Source organism: Enhydra lutris, unplaced genomic scaffold, assembly GCF_002288905.1.
Source record: "Enhydra lutris kenyoni isolate GAN:26980312 unplaced genomic scaffold, ASM228890v2 scaffoldscaffold23, whole genome shotgun sequence".
NCBI classification, from domain to species: domain Eukaryota; kingdom Metazoa; phylum Chordata; class Mammalia; order Carnivora; family Mustelidae; genus Enhydra; species Enhydra lutris.
In genome coordinates, this window is record NW_019154107.1 from 22,879,581 (window position 1) to 22,897,358 (window position 17,778).

General features: G+C 41.6%; 1 protein-coding gene across 2 annotated transcripts in view; it reads left to right on the top strand.

Annotated features, from left to right (window-relative positions):
• Window positions 1-16,805: 16,805 nt before the first annotated feature.
• LOC111150470 (G protein-coupled receptor 82) overlaps window positions 16,806-17,778 on the top strand; it is a 5,427-nt gene continuing 4,454 nt past the window's right edge. The window contains exons 1-2 of one of the 2 annotated variants that reach the window (XM_022507942.1): window positions 16,806-16,923; window positions 17,313-17,445. The gene's annotated coding sequence lies outside the window, so the exon portion shown is untranslated. Of the gene's footprint in view, window positions 16,924-17,206; window positions 17,446-17,778 lie in introns of those variants that run through there. The other variant, XM_022507944.1, reaches the window with a different exon arrangement.

Genomic DNA, 17,778 nt, shown 5'->3' on the forward strand with positions numbered 1-17,778 from the left:
AGAGGAGCTAAGATTTGATAGCCTAGCAATAGGATCTGAACCTACGCCTTACTTAAAACAGATTTAGAAGTGACTCAGCCATCTTGGACCATGTTGTGATAGAGTAAAATTGAAAATAGGCACACCCTATGGTCTACCACGTCTGACACTAGATATACATCTGACAGAACCACTCGAACATGTTTACAAGAAAACTTATACGTAATGATGCTCAGTGAACTGTTGGGTCATGATATCAAACAATTGAAACGATCTGAGTTGGGTATCCATCAGCAAAGGAATGGAGAAATACACTGTTCACAAAATGGAGTATTACACAGTGCTTTGATGAAATGAACTACACCTGCACGTGTCAACATGGGAGAATTATCCAAAAAATGCTGAATAGAAAAACACCCCAAAACCCAACTGCGAAAAGGTTGACACACCGTATGAAATCATTTATGTAAAATACAAAAACACATGAAATACCATATTCTTTCTGGACCTATAGATATGCAATAAAGGTACAAAATGTGAATAATATACACAACATAACACAACCAACTTCGGGTTATATGGTTACAGCTGGAGAGATCTGAAGCAAACATGGCAAAATGTTAAGTCGGTTAAACCTGTGTGATAGTACTTGGGTATTTATTATATTATTTTTGGCATATTGTTGAGTGTTTGCAATATTTTATAATAAAGAAAACTTAACAGATTAGAATTAAAGGGAGCAAATTCTGAAATCTTCAAGTATGCTCAAAAGTAAATGGAGAGTAAGCTCTAAGAAAAAGGGTTCTTATTTAGCAAGGGCTCCTGGGAACTTAGTGTGCTTCAAGGCACACAGGTAGCCAATAGGTATCTGGTGAATAATTGAATGAGTGAACAAATGAGCAGATGAGTGAGACAGGGAAGGGGGGTTGCTTAATAGAACTGAAAAAGTGGGTGTATTTTTTTTCCCTAGTCAATGTATCTCGATATAACTGCACAGAATATCATACAATTGGAATCAGGAGCTGTCATTAAGGCAACTATTTTTAAAAGTTTGTCCAGCATTTATTCAGTTTTTTGGTCACACAGAACCAGAATGCCATTGAGTAAATATGTAAAAGCTGTTATGACAAAGTCCAAGGATCCTCTCATATGTTTGTCACAGAGTAGGAGAATTTCTTAGAGTTAGAATAATTCTTCAAACTTCAGGTGGGCCAGTGGCTGGGGAATCAATGGTAAAGAGTATGAAGAATTTTGTTAGGGTTGAATTTATTTTAATGAGATTTGGTTTGTATATAATTACTGTGCAGCTGTGTATCAGTGAGTGCACGTGACTGAGTAAAGAACAGGTCAAAGTAGAATTATATTTAGAAAAAAAAACAAGAAATATTTGAGAATAAAAATGGAAATTTGCAGAAAAATTAGCAGCTTAGAAAAAATTTACATTACTTTGCTCTGACAATGTTAGCAAATACCACCAAACTGAAATTTAGCATTTCTATTTGTATGGTTTTAAAATACAACAATACTGGGTGCCTGGGTGGCTCAGTTGGTTAAGCAACTGCCTTTGGCTCAGGTCATGATCCTGGAGTCCCGGGACTGAGTCGCACATTGGGCTTCCTGCTCCACGGGGAGTCTGTTTCTCCCTCTGACCTTCTCCCCTCTCATGCTCTCACTCACTCTCTCTCTCAAATGAATAAATAAAATCTTAAAATATGACAACACTAATTTTCTCTCGTGTTCTCAAAGGTAAAAAAATTTTTTTATATTGCTGGTAAACAATTTATATCCCTACGTGTCTCTACTATAAACAGCTTGAATGGTTAGATTACATTGCGTGTGTGTGCGCGTGTGAGGGGGAAGGGGAGGGGCAGAGGGAGAGGAAAAGAATTCTCACTCAGACTCCCTGCTGAGCATGGACCCCCCCTGACACAGGCAGATCCCACAATCATGAGATCATGACATGAGTGGAAATTAAGAGTCAGATGCTTGGGATGCCTGGGTGGCTCAGCTGACTGGGCATCTGCCTTCAGCTCAGGTCGTGATCCCGGGGTCCTGGGATCAAGTCCCATGTTAGGCTCCCTGCTCACTGGTGAGGCTGCTTCTCTTTCTGCCTGCTGCTCCCCAGGCTTCAGCTCTCCTACCCTCTCTCTCTCTGACAAATAAATAAACAAAAGCTTTAAAAAAAAAAGAGAGAGAGAGACGCTTAACCGACTGAGCCACCCAGGTGCCCCACACAATGGCATTCTTTAAAAAAAAATTAAAAAGCACACTGAGTTAATTCTTGGTATAATAATTGTGGTAAAATAAATTTTGATAAAAGTCAATCTGAGCTGAAGTTTATGATGGATTTTATTTATTGACAGAACTTTCACTAATAAAGTCTTAGAGTAACCTGAATCCTGCAAATGTTTGTAAATTTTTTTTTAGATTATATATATATTTATTTGACAGAGAGAGATCACAAGTAGGCAGAGAAGTAGCCAGAGGGGGGAGGGGGAAGGAAGCCCCCTGCTGGGCAGAGAGCCCCATGTGGGGCTCAATCCTAGGGTCCTGGGATCATGACCTGAGCCGAAGGTGGAGGCTTAACCACTGAGCCACCCAGGCGCCCCATGTTTGTAAATTTTTGACATGATACTGACTTACGAAATTTAAAGCTATTTATTATATATAATCTTTAATTTCTTATTAAGCATTAGTGTTTTCAAGCAGGAAACACTTGTCCCTACATCCCCCAACCCAACGTTTAGTTCTAGAAGCATGCAGAAAAAGGTAATTCCCGAGTATACATATATCCTCACCTTGCAAAAGATACTCAGAACAAGTTTCTAAATAGCATCTCACATATGCAAAACTAAACAAGGGCAAAATAAAATGCCTGGCGGCCAGACTGATACCCAATGCTGAGTACTGCTGTTCGTTTTGGAAAAGTATTTGGAGCAGAGCTGGGTTTGATGATGGTTAACTTTCTAAGATCAGATCACTAGAAAAAAGAAATTCTGTTCAAGTCCAGAAGGTTTTATTTTCAACTTCTTTGATCAGGTCACTAGAAAAAGTAAATTTTGTTCAAGTCCAGAAGGTTTTATTTTCAACTTCTTTTTAAAATGGATTCTTTAGTCCTGCCAGTATAAAAGTAGAACTAATAAAATTACAACTCTTTGAAGCAAAGCCTTACTGAAAGTTACCTACAAGAGAAAACAGCATGAAATAGAGTTCTCCTAACAGGCAACCTGGATTTTGCAGAAACATATTAACAGGCTATTTTTAAGGTTTGTTTTAAAAGATTTTATTATTTGTGTGTGTGTGTGTGTGTGAGAGAGAGAGAGAGAGAGAGGACACATCAGCGAGGATGAGGGGCAGAGGGATTGGGAGAAGCAGGCTCCCCACTGAGCAGGGAGCCGGATGTGGGCCCAGGACCCCGAGATCATGACCTGAGGTGAAGGCAGACATTTAACCAACTGAGCCACCCAGATGCCCTAGGTTTTTGAAATATAATGGAGACTTATTTTACCAGATATTAAAGTATATTCTTATCTTTCAATAAGGAGAACTCTGTGCACCAGATACAAGGATAAGCTTATCACTGGAACAGAATACACATCTTTAAGCAGGCCCTCAATGATACAGGAGAAGATTATATAACGTAATTAACGCCTCTCAAAAGAGTAGGGGCAGGAATGATCAGAGGGAAACCTAAGATTCTGTTGCTCAAGATGTGCCAGAATCTTGCAAAGTGGTGTTAAGTGAATTTTTGAAAAGTTTTTTGAGTGACTGCAACACACTTTCCTCCTTCAGAAAGAACCACTGCAAATAAAGGGAGACATCACGAAAAGCCTAGGGGAAGGAAGGGATGGATTAATAAAAAGTGCTGTGCTTATTAATAAAAAAGTCAGTTTATAGCCTTACCTCATGTCACACACAAAACATTATAAAGATTATATATAGATTGTTGCATGTAAATAATGGAACCATGAAAAGATTTAAAAACAAGTGACTGGGAAAGAACTTCCTATTAATCAAACAACAGAAATAACTATAGGGAGAATGCATAGCTTATTTTTTGGTCAAAAACCGCACACAAACATAAATGCAAAAGGTCAGAGTGGCAAAAACGTTCACAACAGTTGTGACATCTACAAGGAAAGCCTTTTAGGTCAGGCACCAACAGATGCCATAACTTGCCAAGAAACTTCTATTTTTTCATCAGAATAAAGTATTCAAAACCCAGAATATAATCGGAATTGTGTCAGCTGAGACAGAAACTAAGGCATGCTCTCACGTTGGCTGAGGCCACGTCTTTTTTCACAGCGACGCGTCCCCGGTGAGCACACACATAGGTATGTGGCTGCGGCAGTACGTCGTCAGTTCAGTCTGGTTTGCAGACACACACCAGCGCTGGCTGGGGGATGGTAACAGACTCAGAGCTGGAAAGGAAGTGCTAGGTTTGTCCTAAACTTCTGCTATGCCTCTTATTTCCCCCCTTTCAAGTTCACATGCGAGAAAATGAGCAGCAAAGTCGGAGATATTTGTGTGCGCCTTTTACGCTGCTAGGCTCTGGACACACATGATTGTCACTTAAACTACACTGCAAGTGGTGTCAAGAAAACTGCCTTTTTCATAGGAGGGGATGTGAGTTAGTAGGCTTTGACTCTACAGAAACTGTCTCTGCTAAGACAATGTTTTTTGTTTTCATTTCCGTCTGCCCAAGCCCATGGTTAACTACTGAGATGTCTTAAAAAAACAAAAAACAAAACCCCAAAACCCAAAATTGGTAATAACATGTATTTGGGACAAAAAATTCTGTTTACCACTCATCCAAATTGTGTGCAGTCAAAAAGCCAACATCTTAAAGGCTGGTTCTCTAGCTGTGGCACATTTGCCCACTCCGGGAAAGCTCTGCCTGAAACACGGACAGTAATCTAGTACAAGAGCCTACAGGTGGAATGGGGGGGGGGGGGGGTCGAATAAAGGTTTAGAGTATTCGCCCTTAATTTTGCTTCTAGCCAAAGAAAGGCATCAAGAACCATCCTAAGATGAGATCTGGAAGAACTTTCTAATTATGGTTTGAGTACAGATATGGATGAGGCAGAGAATCTCTTTTTGCTTTAGGAAGTCATACAGTTACTGCAGGGTCCACAGTCAACTTCTACACAGTTCTACTCTGGTGGGCTCATTCCACGTATCATCTTTCTTTAGTTCTAAAACATTTCAAGCATCCAAAAAAGGGGGAAGACGCAACATAGCCAGCAGCAAGCACCCATCACCCAAACTGAGCAGATGTTAACATTTGGCCCTATTTGCTTCACTGTTCTCTTGTACCCAGACATAACCCCCAAGGCTAGCTTCACTAAAGCTCATCCTGAGGTATCCTCTTTCCCCAAGTTAGTAGTGTCATTCTGATGCGCATTTTTCTTCTTTTATAACACAGGTATATATAACGATAGGTATTAGTTTTTGTTTTTTAAAACGGACACAACGAATATCTTACTACTGCACCCTTTTGTAACTTTTTCACTCAATTTCTGTTTGTGCTGATATATGTAGGTCTCCTCACTCACTACACTGATACACAGGGTTTCACTGTGGGAACAAAAAATAGCTCAATTCTCCATTTCACCTGACAGTGGGCCCTTAGGTGGTTTCCACTTTTTCACTATTAGAAACCACAGTCTCCTGTATGCCCTGGGCACATGCGTGAAATTTCTCCATGGTTGACTCCTAGAAGTAGAAATGTTTGCTCATAAGGGTATGCACATTCGCAATTGATCTCTGTTGTGACAAACTGCTCTCTAAAGTGATTTTATCGATGTATATACTTCTCCCAACTAGTGAGAGACAGGACTTGGGACATGAGTCTAGTGAGATAGGAGTTGTTTCCCAATACTTGGTTTTGTCATTTTTACTAAATTTAGTCCATCTAGTAGGCGTGAATGGCATCTCCCTGTGGTTTTTAATTTGTGCTTCCCTGATTACAACTGAAATGGAGCACTGGCTCATGTTTTGTCCCCCCTGCCCCATTCAGGTTTCTTCTTGGGTAAATGGCCTGTTTGTATCGGGACCTCTCCCCCCCTTAATTAGTTGCTGCTTCTTTACTCATTTCTTTCAAACTGTTGAAATAGCACGTATTCTGGATACTAATCTTTTGTTGTTTATATGGGTTGTTAATCACTTTTATCAGTCTGGGCCTTGCTTTCTCCTTTCCTTATGGTTTCTTTTGCCAGACACCACAAGCAAAGTAAGATGTTTTCTCTTTCGCTTTAAAGAAACTTTCTAGGAAAAAATGTAGATAAACCCTGGCCTTTTGATATACAGCTCTCAAAGACCATGCTAAAGAATTTGCAGAGAGAATTATGATTAGCTTGGCATTTCATAAATGGAGTCCAGATGAGACATTCCCTGAGAACACAGAAATGTTTTCTTAAACTACAAAATTCAAACACCTGAGAACAGACGTGCAGATGATTTGATAGCACAGAACATCTCCTGGACCAGGAGAAGAGTCTTGAGCATTGGAACGGTATCCCCCTCCCATCACAGTTAGGCCATAGTGGGGATCATGGTGGGCTGGATTCAATAGGTCTTCTTGGCCCAATGACAGTAAACATTATTAAATAACAGAACTGAGAGTCAGCGTACCAGCCAGGTCAGAAGGGCAGCCCTTGCAGCGAGATTGCCCGAGTTCAATGTCTGGCTCTACCACTTACTATAAAACCTTGGACAAGCTCTCCTCCTTCTACTGAGAAATTGCTTCCTTCTACTCTTCCTTCTACTTTTTATTTGTTTTTTCTATGAGAAAATGCCTTCTCCTGTTTTTCCTTACTTCCTTCTATTCTTCCTTCTACTGAGAGATTGTTTCATATGAGTTAGGAGTACCTAACTCATAGTGTTGTTATGAGGACTAAACGAGCTAATAAATATACCTGGCCAGGAAGAAACATTCAATATATGTTATCCAAATACTCAAATGTCAAAATGGAATGGCCAGAAGCTGAAGGTAAACCTTGGAACTAGGAAGAGAGGCAGTGGAAGCTGATCTGGAAGCAAGTGAGGTGGGAGGGAGGCGGGGAGGAACTCACGAAGGGTAATTCAACTTCAGCTTTCATGAGTAACAGTACTGCCCAGGACAAGAGCGGTAACAGACCGATCACGGGCTCATCAGAACCATGCTCTGGAAGTTGAATAAGCAGAAGAGGACAGTGAGGGCACCTTGTAGGATACCAGGAAAAGAGTTGGGAGAATGAGATTATGTAGCCTTAGAGCAAAAGACTAAAGGAAAGATATTACAGCAAAAATGTGTGTGTGTAGTTCCAGAGAGCAAGGGGAAAGGATCGGTGAAGGATGGGAGTTGCAAGAGGCACATCTCACCAGATCATGAGAGAGGGTTTCTAATAATTACAGATCTCAATTGAAATAGAGAGCTGGTGACTTACTTGTCAATCAAAGCGTTTCAACATAGTATGGATCCCCAGCAGGCTGGGAAGGTAGCAAAGTATTTTTGGCATTTAATAAAGTTTGGATGAGATGTTCTTTAGATCCTGTTAATAGAAATTTTGGATCTTGCAGAACATTCACTGCGTCAGCGGCTGGCAAGTAGGGGCCACCTGCAGTCCAGTTGTGCCCTCATATGCTAATACAGTAATGCCCTCAGGGCAACTCAGGTGCACGTATGGGGGCTGCTGCTTGATGTACGGTCGGCGGTCCCCAAGCAGTTTCCCTCAATCTTCTTTTGTAGTGAATTTACCTGTGTCTCTTGCTCAGCACGTAGTAGGCATTTTTATTGCTAGAGAGATTGCTTAAACTAGATCTAAAATAAGCTGATGGATTTTAGGAGCTTTGTGACATTCATGTTAGGTGCTTAGGTCTCTGCTTTCTTATAGACCCCTGGTTTTGCTCAGTAATCAGAGCGGCTAAATGGGTCACCACACTGCATTCTGAAATGGCAACAAGGCACTAAACCTGGCTCAGTAGCATGAACTCGGGTGGGAATGGTAATCACTCTAATGGGTTATATTTTCAGGTTTTATCCAATGGCAAACTTCTGGGCCAAGAGATTTTAATGCCTTCTGTTAATACTACTGGAAATGCTGCTACAGGCCCTTTCCTGTTACAGACATTTCCTTTCTACAGTTCCTGCCTCTTCTCGTGTTCTATTACTTATTAAGATTTTCTAGGACCCAGTCTCCCACCTCTGCTTTGTTCCTTTCCTGTACATAGCAGCACCTCTTTCTCTTCCTCAATTCAACTTTTGCTGTTTTCCTACTTTCTCTTTAAAGTGCCTTTCTCACAATTTAGTGCAGTGTTCTCTTGTGTGTCCCCTGATCTGTCAGAAGCAGAAATGCTGTAAATTGTTTGTACTCACAAGAAAAACACTGTTTCCTCTATATTAAAAACAACTTTCAGCTGGTTGCAAAGGGAACTGATGAGGTTTGCATGCATGTTCATATTCAGTTCCCCTTTGTGGCCAGTCTTGAAAAACACTGGAACACACAGGTCAGCTCGTGTTGGGGACGATTGCAGAGGTCCAAATATATGTGGCAACTAGTGCAAGGAATCAGCTAAGTAAGTGAATGTGGGTCTCATGCTCTGATAGTTTCCATTTATGATCCTGCAAATAAAGAAATCTTGAGTAGTGAGTACAAACCAGCAGGCTGCTGCTGGTGGTGGTGGTGGTGGGGGCTACCAAAGGGGTGAGCTAGACTAATTGTCATTCCACATCCTTCTAGGCTTTAGTATTGGAGAGGTCAATGAATTTATCCAGCTTTCAGGATCACACTAGCAGAAACAGACTTTTCTTCTAGTTTTACTAAAAAGCTAGAATCCATTCTGGAAACAGATGCTTTAAAAAAAAAAGATTTTATTTATTTATTTGAGAGAGAGACAGTGAGAGAGAGCATGAGAGGGGAAAAGGTCAGAGGGAGAAGCAGATTCCCCTTGGAGCTGGGAGCCCGATGTGGGACTCGATCCCGGGACTCTGGGATCATGACCTGAGCAGAAGGCAGTTGCTTAACCAACTGAGCCACCCAGGTGCCCAGATTCATGATACTTTTGATGCACTTCGTAATATAAGAAATAATCAAAACAAAACAACAGCTCCAAGACCCAAGTGGGACAGAGTGGGCAGCTCTTTACAAAGTAAACTCAACTTTTCTTTTTGAAATATTGCCCAAGAAGCCATGAACTCCGAGGTACACATACTATATTAATCCCCAAGGAAAGAGCCAATGCAAAGGCACTTCCAGGGAAAGATATAAAAAATTAGTTAAAACGTTACCACTGCAAGCACATTAAAAAATGTGGTAGATTAAAATTCTCCATAGCTCCTCCCATTCAGAGGTGGAGTCTTTTGCCCACCTCTTGAATTTGGGCAGATATGTGACTTGCTCTGACCGATAAAAGGTGGTGGACATTGCAGGACATTTGAGCAAAACCTTCAGAGGCCTTGCAGCTTCCAGTTTTGCCCTCTTGGAAGCTGAGACCATCACATTAGAAACAAACCCAATAGAAAGATCACATGGAAACAGACGCTTGGCCTGCATAACCATCCCAGCTGGGGCTCCAGACACAAGAGTGAGGCCATCTTGGACCACCCAGTCTCAGCTATGCTGCCAGATGACTAAGAAGTTACATAGCTGCACCTATGATCCCAGGTAAGAATGACAGAAGAACTGCCCAGCTGAGCCCAGAACAAATTGCAGAATTGAGAGTTGTCCTAAGCCACCAAGTCTGGGGGTGGCAAGAGATAAATGATGCACATAAAATATCAACGAAAAGTATGCATACTATTTCTAAAAAGGCAACAATGAATACACAGTGAGCGATTTCACTAACAAGAGAGACAATGCCTTGAATTTTTTTACTTGAAAGCTGTGTGTGAGAGGAAGACAGAAAGAGACACCTATTTTCCAAACCACTGCAGGGTGGGGAATGGTAGGTTATTAAAGATTTTTTTTAAAGATTTATTTATTTGACAGAGATCACGAGTAGGCAGAGAGGCAGGCAGAGAGAGAGGGGGAAGCATGTTCCCTGCTGAGCAGAGAGCCCGATGCGGGGGCTCGATTCCAGGACCCTGGGATCATGACCTGAGCCGAAGGCAGAGGCTTTCACCCGCTGAGCCACCCAGGCGCCCCAGGGTTATTAAAGATTTAAACCAACCATGTGTTCTCCGAGATAACAACAAGCATATGCTCCCCACTGATGGAAAGAAGGGAATGAGGCAAAAGGTTAGGGGGTTTCTTAAATGAAAGGATCTTAGGAGTCTGAGGAAGGAGTAAAGGGGACACAACAGGGACTATGCTGTCTTCATTAGCTGAAATAGGCTTTAAATCACATTTATTAATAGACAAGTTTTCACTACAAGCCTTTCAGTATTCTTTGACTTTTGAAACTATGTCCTTGAATCACTGTGATTAGGAGGAAAGCTAAATAAAACTAGAAGAGATGACTACAACTTTCACATACTAAAATGTCAGACTTTCTTTTTTACTGCTCAGGTGATTGCAGTTGTGTTTTACAAAGGCAACTCTTGTGGTAATCGCTGGTACAAAACAAAAAAGTCCCCAAAGGACATATCCTGTTAAAGGCAGATGACTGGGGGTGCCTGGGTGGCTCAGTGGGTTAAGCCTCTGCCTTCAGCTCAGGTCATGATCTCAGGGTCCTGGGATCGAGCCCCACATCGGGCTCTCTGCTCAGTGGGGAGCCTGCTTCCCCTCTCTCTCTGCCTGCCTCTCTGCCTACCTGTGATCTCTGTCTGTCAAATAAATAAATAAAATCTTAAAAAAAAAAAGGCAGATGACTGGTACTGGCTTTTCATCTTCAGGATGAAATCGTTAAGGAAATCGGGGTGAAATCGTGAAAGGAATCCTCGCCCACACAATTACTGTTACTCTCTCACATTTAAAGTGTTTTTCAGCTAGTTAAATAATGACGTTTATCATTCTGTTAGAACTTAAAAAAACAAACAAACAAACACAACTTTTAAATGGTTTTAAGTTTCTGGCTGGAAAACAAAGCAACGCCCACAGCTCCTGCTTCAGCCTTTCATTGCGAGAGGTTTACCCAGGGCTGGTAATACACTGCCCTCTGCTGGCCACGGCGCTGCCAAAGGAACGAGCTGCAGGCTTTGCAGCTAACATCAAACTGCGGTTTTTCTCTTTTCCAATTTTCTATTCCAGCTATTTCCAGAGGTACGTCACTCCGTAGGACTTAGGTTTCCTGGCCTCAATGCTTTACTTGTTGTTTATTAAAACAGTATATTTTAGGCTGGTTTTTGATGGAGGACAGGGAAGAGAAAATCTGGTAATGTTAGAAGCTATGCCACAGATGGCACTATTTGAGAATTAGCTCAACACCAAGACTTGTTTAGAGTGACGCCTTCAAGTGACCACTTCAAATCTAATTTATCTGCGTCCATCAGCGCAAGAACTGACTTAGGTGAGCATCATCTGTGACTGCTAAAATCAATGGACTGAAAGGGAAACAATACATATTCTCAAAATAGGACCCTCTGATTACTTACCAGCTACAGATGGAAAAAGGCACCTCTACAATGGGGAGTTGGCAGGAGTTAATAAACTTCCAGACTGAAATCTGCAGACAGGTATATAAGTGAGATATGTTTTTGGTCACTGGGGATACTGGGTCACCTTACCCCACACCATCAACCAGACTCTGGTGGCAGCCAAGAATATGGGCTCTGAAGTCACACTGCCTGGGTCCAATTCTAAGCCCTACACTATGGCGGTTCTACAAGCATCACCGTTATTTCTCTTCTGTGGGCCTAAATCTCATCTAGAAACTGGTAGTTAGGATGGCATTTAGCTCAGAGATGGTTTAAAAACCGATCGAATATATACAGGAAGCACTTCAGTAGCTGCCATTTATAAGCTTCCTAACAAACGTGGTTCTCAGGAAAGCTTCAGTACTTGGGGCTCTTAAGAGAAAATGAACCCAGACACTCAGATACAGGCAGTAAGACAGGTACGTAACTGCCCTTCACCTTCCCTTCACATACCTGTTTTGTCCCTTGAATAAGGACAGGAAGTGACATGGAGCAGGGGACTTAACCTCAACACAACAGTATCTAGATATCCAAAAGAAATGATTGGTAATAAATTGGCCAGGAAACCTTGGTCTTGGGAAGAAAGGGACAGTGTGAGTTCCAGGGAACTGATATAGGATGCCTTTTTGGTTCTCCAAATCTCACTGCAGTCTGATGTGCTGTTTCCTAGGGCAGAGGTGTAGGGATGTATCTTATTCCTGGGGCAATATGATGGCCTAAATTATTTTTAGAATTCTATCATCAAAGGTTTCATTTTCAGAAATTTTTCTACTTTTGCCTTTTCAAAAGACCTTTTTTAAAAAAGTTTGAGAGAGAGAAAAAGAAAAAGAGCAGGGAGAGGGGCAGACGGAGAAGCAGACTCCTGACTGAGCAGGGAGCCCAATGTGGGGCTCAACCCCAGGACCCCCGGATCATGACCTGAGCCAAAGTCAGGAGCTTAACCGACTGAGCCACCCAGGCGCCCTTCAAAGAACCTTTAAAAAAAATGGTAGGTTCTGAAGCAGGATATGAATTAAACTTAACTGACTCAAAGATGTTGAAATTCAAAATCTGACTGTCCTCAAAAAGATTTTTGCCTCATCTAATCCAATACTGAAGTTTCTTCCCTTCCCCAAACCTATTTCCCATCTGCTTCCCTCTGCTGCCTCAGAGGGCATTCCAGTTCTTATGGCCGCCACCGAGACTGCTACAGTGTTATTGTGGTATGCGATTCTAGAAGACCACGTCTATCCGGTGCACACAAACCTATATGAAGAGACAAAGCCAAAGGCAAAGCATAATGAAACTTTGATTAGTAGGTCCCTCTATGTTTTGTCAGTGGACCTTCCTTACGGAGCTAATCAGTTTTCTGCATGATGATAAACTTTCAAACTCTGGACTACAATTTCTGCTGTTTTAAAGATAGTTCTTGAGGGAGATACTCCCACGATATGCTGAGAAATCAGCTCTTTCAAGTAGAAGTTCTTGAAACCCTGATTAAGGGTGGGACGGCCTGAAGTACAGCTGCTCGAGCAGCAGCAAGGGCCTGCGAGCAGTGCCGTGGGGACGGGACTGTGGCTAGACACCACATCCTGAAGGGAGCAGGGGGCTCAGCGAGCCTTGAACAAACCACAGCTTTGAGTCAAAGGTCTGTGTTTCACTCTTCAAGGTGACCACTGTCTCGGGTGTGCACTGAACTGGATAAAAGGCTTCCACTGCCCCCCCTTTTTGGAGTACCACTTATCTTTTGAATGTGCTGTTCTTACACAGACTGTGTGAGGCCTATCTGCTCTGCCTGCACACCAGCCTCCCAATGGCCCGAACTGCGGACTGGTCAGTAAGAGTACTCAAAAAGGCGAACCACAGCTAGTTTGGACACCAGCCTTAAATAATTGTGTAGCTGGAGCAATGAGGTTCAGGTATGAGTGATGTGTCTTAGGTGTCCTTTGCATTTTGGCTCTGATGGAAAGTGATGAGGGACCCTATTCCTGATCCCTATAATCCCTGTGAGTCAGGAAAAGTCTCGTGCACCCTTGCTGTATACAGTTCACCACAGACTGTCAAAATAAATTACCACCTGCCTGTCCTCTGAACCATTCTTACTGAACGACTCCACATGGGTTCTGGGGCCAGAGTGAAACACTCCCTTGACACACACACACACACACACAAGTATCTCGAAAGCGGGAAACTTAACACAAGGCAGGGCTTGTATTCTGGGGGAACTACTCTAACACCTTGAGAGGTAAATCCTAAGGGTCCGAGCAGAACACTCAGGGGATCAGTTTTTGGCAGATGATGTAGGAAAGAATTAGAAGTGTTGGACAAGAGCATTTGCACTTGGATAACAGAAGAGGAACCTTGCAGAGGGTATGGATGGGAAAGATGAATGAGAAACCAAAGAGAAAGACCGGTGGCCTGAGTGAGAAAAGTCCAAGGGGCCACGTGTACACAGCACTTGTAATCCTTGAAATTTCCACCCGACAAGTTGTATTTTGGCTAATTTTGTATGCTCTGACATTTATGCTTTTCGACCAGTTGTAGTAGTTCTTAGAAAAACATAAATTAGAAAATTCCTTATATTTCAGTTAAGGAATTCAAAAATTGCCTCAATCAAAAAGAATTTATACTGCTATCGATGAGATACAGCTTAGCTTAAAGTTCAAAGCTTTCAACGATTAGAAAATCGGACTTGATTTCTCCCATGGTCAATTCTGCTACTTTAGAGCGTAGCCCTGTTTGAAGAAAGTAAAAAGTATTCAAAACTTGACCCCAGTTTACTTACCATAAGTACTACCTGGTACAACTAACTGACCCCTGAGAAAGGCCAGTAATTTCTGCTTTCAACGGCAGAGGAAGAGATTGAAAAAAAAAATAAATACACATGCTTTCAAGTTCATTTACTTGTTGTGTTGCCTTGGGCACACAATTTAACCTATTTGGAACTCAATTTCCTTACATGTGAAATGGAACCTCTACCACCCATTGTTAGAGTTCTTACATGTAAAATGCTCTGCCCAGTCCCTACCTAGCACAGAATTATAGCTTAGCATGTGTTCCCTTTCCTTCTAGCTCCTTTGGCCTTCCAGAACAACTATGATTCACTGTTTTCTCCTCTTTCTAATTTGTAGAGCATCTAAAGTCTCTATCACACATCACATTATTAATCTGAATTCTTGGCTTGCTTGTGGAATCGCTCCTGAATTTCTGGAAACCCTATGTTAGCTTGTGGCTAATACACTTCTGTGACTTCCACACACCACTAGAAACATACTAGGAACTTCAATAAATACTCATTAAATGAACTGCACTGGGGTTCCTGGGTGGCTCAGTGGGTTAAAGCCTCTGCCTTCGGCTTAGGTCATGGTCCTGGGGTCCTAGGATAGAGCCCCGCGTTGGGCTCTCTACTCAGCAGGGAGCCTGCTTCCCTTCCTCTCTGCCTACTTGTGATCTCTGTCTGTCAAATAAATAAATAAAATCTTAAAAAAAAATAAACTGCACTGTTTAATACAGAGCACTAAAAATCAATAAGAGACAGGAAGAAATGACAGAACATACACCAATCCAGGCATTCTTGCTCGATAAATGATCAGCTGCCTGACAATCACTTTAAGAAGTACTTTTGACTCTTTCCTAGTCCAATGGTTGACTGACATCTTGTGGTAGCCAGCTTCCAAGATGGCTCCCAATGATCACCGTCTCCTGCTATCTACCTCTTCATACTGAATCACTGCTGGCTCTGTGTGACCAAGAAAATACTGCAGAAGTGACAGTGCTGACTTCAGAGGCTAGATTAAACAAAAAAAAGATACTGCACCTATGGTCTTGTTTTGAGTCACTTGCTGTATGTGTGTATGTAAGCCAGTCATCATGTTGTGAGGACAGATGGCTGCATGATCTTGGGCAATTTATGTGACCTTTCTGAGGTTGTTTTCCTCACCTTTAAATTGAATATATTTTGTACTATTTATTTCACAGTGTATTGTGAAGATGAAATAAGACAAAACACAGACCAGGATGCCTGGCATATAATAAGCTTTCATTAAGTGTGGCTACTACTGGTGGTGGTGGGAGAAGCTACAGGAATTGACTGGATGTGAGATGTGAAGGAAAGAGAGGAACCAGGATAATTCCTAGGTTTTTGGCTTGAATAATGAGAAAGTGATGCTGTCATTTACTGAGTCTGGGGACAATGGAGGAAACGTAGGGGAGGGCAAGAGCGGTCTCTCTGTCTCTCTCTTTTTTTGACTAAAGGGGCTTAAGCCTCAAAGTGGTAATATTAAAATGATCTCTCAATCACTTATAAACAGCATTCCACTTCCATTCTCTAAATTAGTTCAAACGGGTTTTTGTTCTAAGTGATTCCTTCCTGGGACATGAGAAATTGATGAAGTAAAAATAATAGGAATTCCAGAGAGGCCAAATTACTGTGCAGTCCATGGCCACACAACGCCAGACGAGTCACTGTCCTTAATGAAATAATAGCAAGCATGACAAAGATGAACAGCAGCAGAACAAAATCCACTTAAGTAGTTCTCACTTTTGTTTTACAGAGAACAATTATGCAAACAGTAGGGAGGACTTAAGCAATCAACACGAAAAAAGATACACATTGGGGGTTATGAGAAATGGCAAGGTCCTTCTATTAATTTTAAATGCAGATTTACTGATAACTGAAGTGCTCAAGTTTGATGAAAGTAGATTTCTGTTCCCATTCTCTGACTCCCTCCTGGTGGTTTCACTACACAAGGGAGGGTAGTGTGTGAAGCTAGTCTGGCTCCTCAGCTGTACCCTGAGCTTTCAGTTAGTTACTAGTTCCTAAGCTCATTACACGATCCTATATATAAAACTGGATTCTTTATAGCATGATGTAACTATTCATTATATCCGAGGAATATTTGGTCTTCAGATTCTGGCACTTTCTGGGATTCCCCAAAGCCTTTATGAAATGCTCCAAACCATGGACACTAATTTGGATCTGAATGGGGGCTCACAGGGCAGTTGGAAGTAGAATGGGTTAGTTCACTTGGTATCCTAGTTGGGACCCAAACTCGAGTGCAGTCTGTATTTACTTACAGTGAGCTACGCTGGGTCTCACTTCTTGCCTTTTCAAAAAAAAAAAAAAAAAAGACTATTTATTTTTGTGGAGGAGGGGGCAAGCACTAGTGGGTGGGAGGGGCAGAGGAAGCAGACTCCCCACTAAGCAGGAAGCCTGATGTGGGACTCGACCCCAGGACCCTGAAATCATGACCTGAACGGAAGGCAGACATTGAACCGACTGAGCCACCCTCAGATCAGGTGCCCTGGATCTCACTCACTTCTTTATCCTTAAAATGAAGGGTTTGTTTCCATAGACGATCATGAAGTTCTATTCCAGCTCTGTGATATCTGATTTCAGTAAGCCGCTACTGGTAAGAAAACTTTGGGTTTGTTTCCTTTTATTCTTGATAAAGATGAACTGCAAATGAACTATCCACAAGCGATTTTACAGACAAGTTTGTACTAATATTTTCTTGGGTGAGTATGAAGTGGTTCCCTCTACCACTATGATGTATAAAACTAGCTACGGGGACTAAACCTTTGAACTTAACTTCAGCCAAGCATGCTAATATAAAGCTCCTTGAGGTAGAGCTGGTTCATAAAATAATCATAAGGAAGTACAATATATATATTGTCCACCAACTTCCTCCCACCACAGAAATAGAGAAATGAGGGTTTTTTTTGAGAGGTAGTTGCTACATTTACCATAACTATTCAATTTCTTCAATACTGTTTAATTTCCTTTTTCCCCTCACTGTAGTTGGTGTCATGCAAGAATCTGGTCGCACGGACTAGAACTGAAAGATACTGGATGGTCAGAGAACTTTAAGTCTGAAATTTTGCATCCCTGTCCTGAACAACAGAGCCTTGATTGGTGTAAACTACTTGTGCAGGTAAGATCGATCACTTACTTATAGCTTAAAAGTTAACTCTGTAAAAACTCTAACAGGACTAAAATGTTTAAATTTTGATAACTGATCATCAGAGTCTTTCTCCCTCCTTTTTGTTTGGAAGCATCTGCTAGTGTGAAATAGCAAAGCGAGGTGACAAGGGGAATACGATCTGTGAATACAGAAGTACTATTACCTTTTTAGATTTTAGTATATAACGCATTATCTACACAAGGCAGGGGTAGTGTTTTTCTTTACTATAACCATAAAAGGAAGTTCCATTTCTTTCTTGCCTTTTTAAAAAAAGTTTTTATTTATTTATTTGACCGAGAAAGA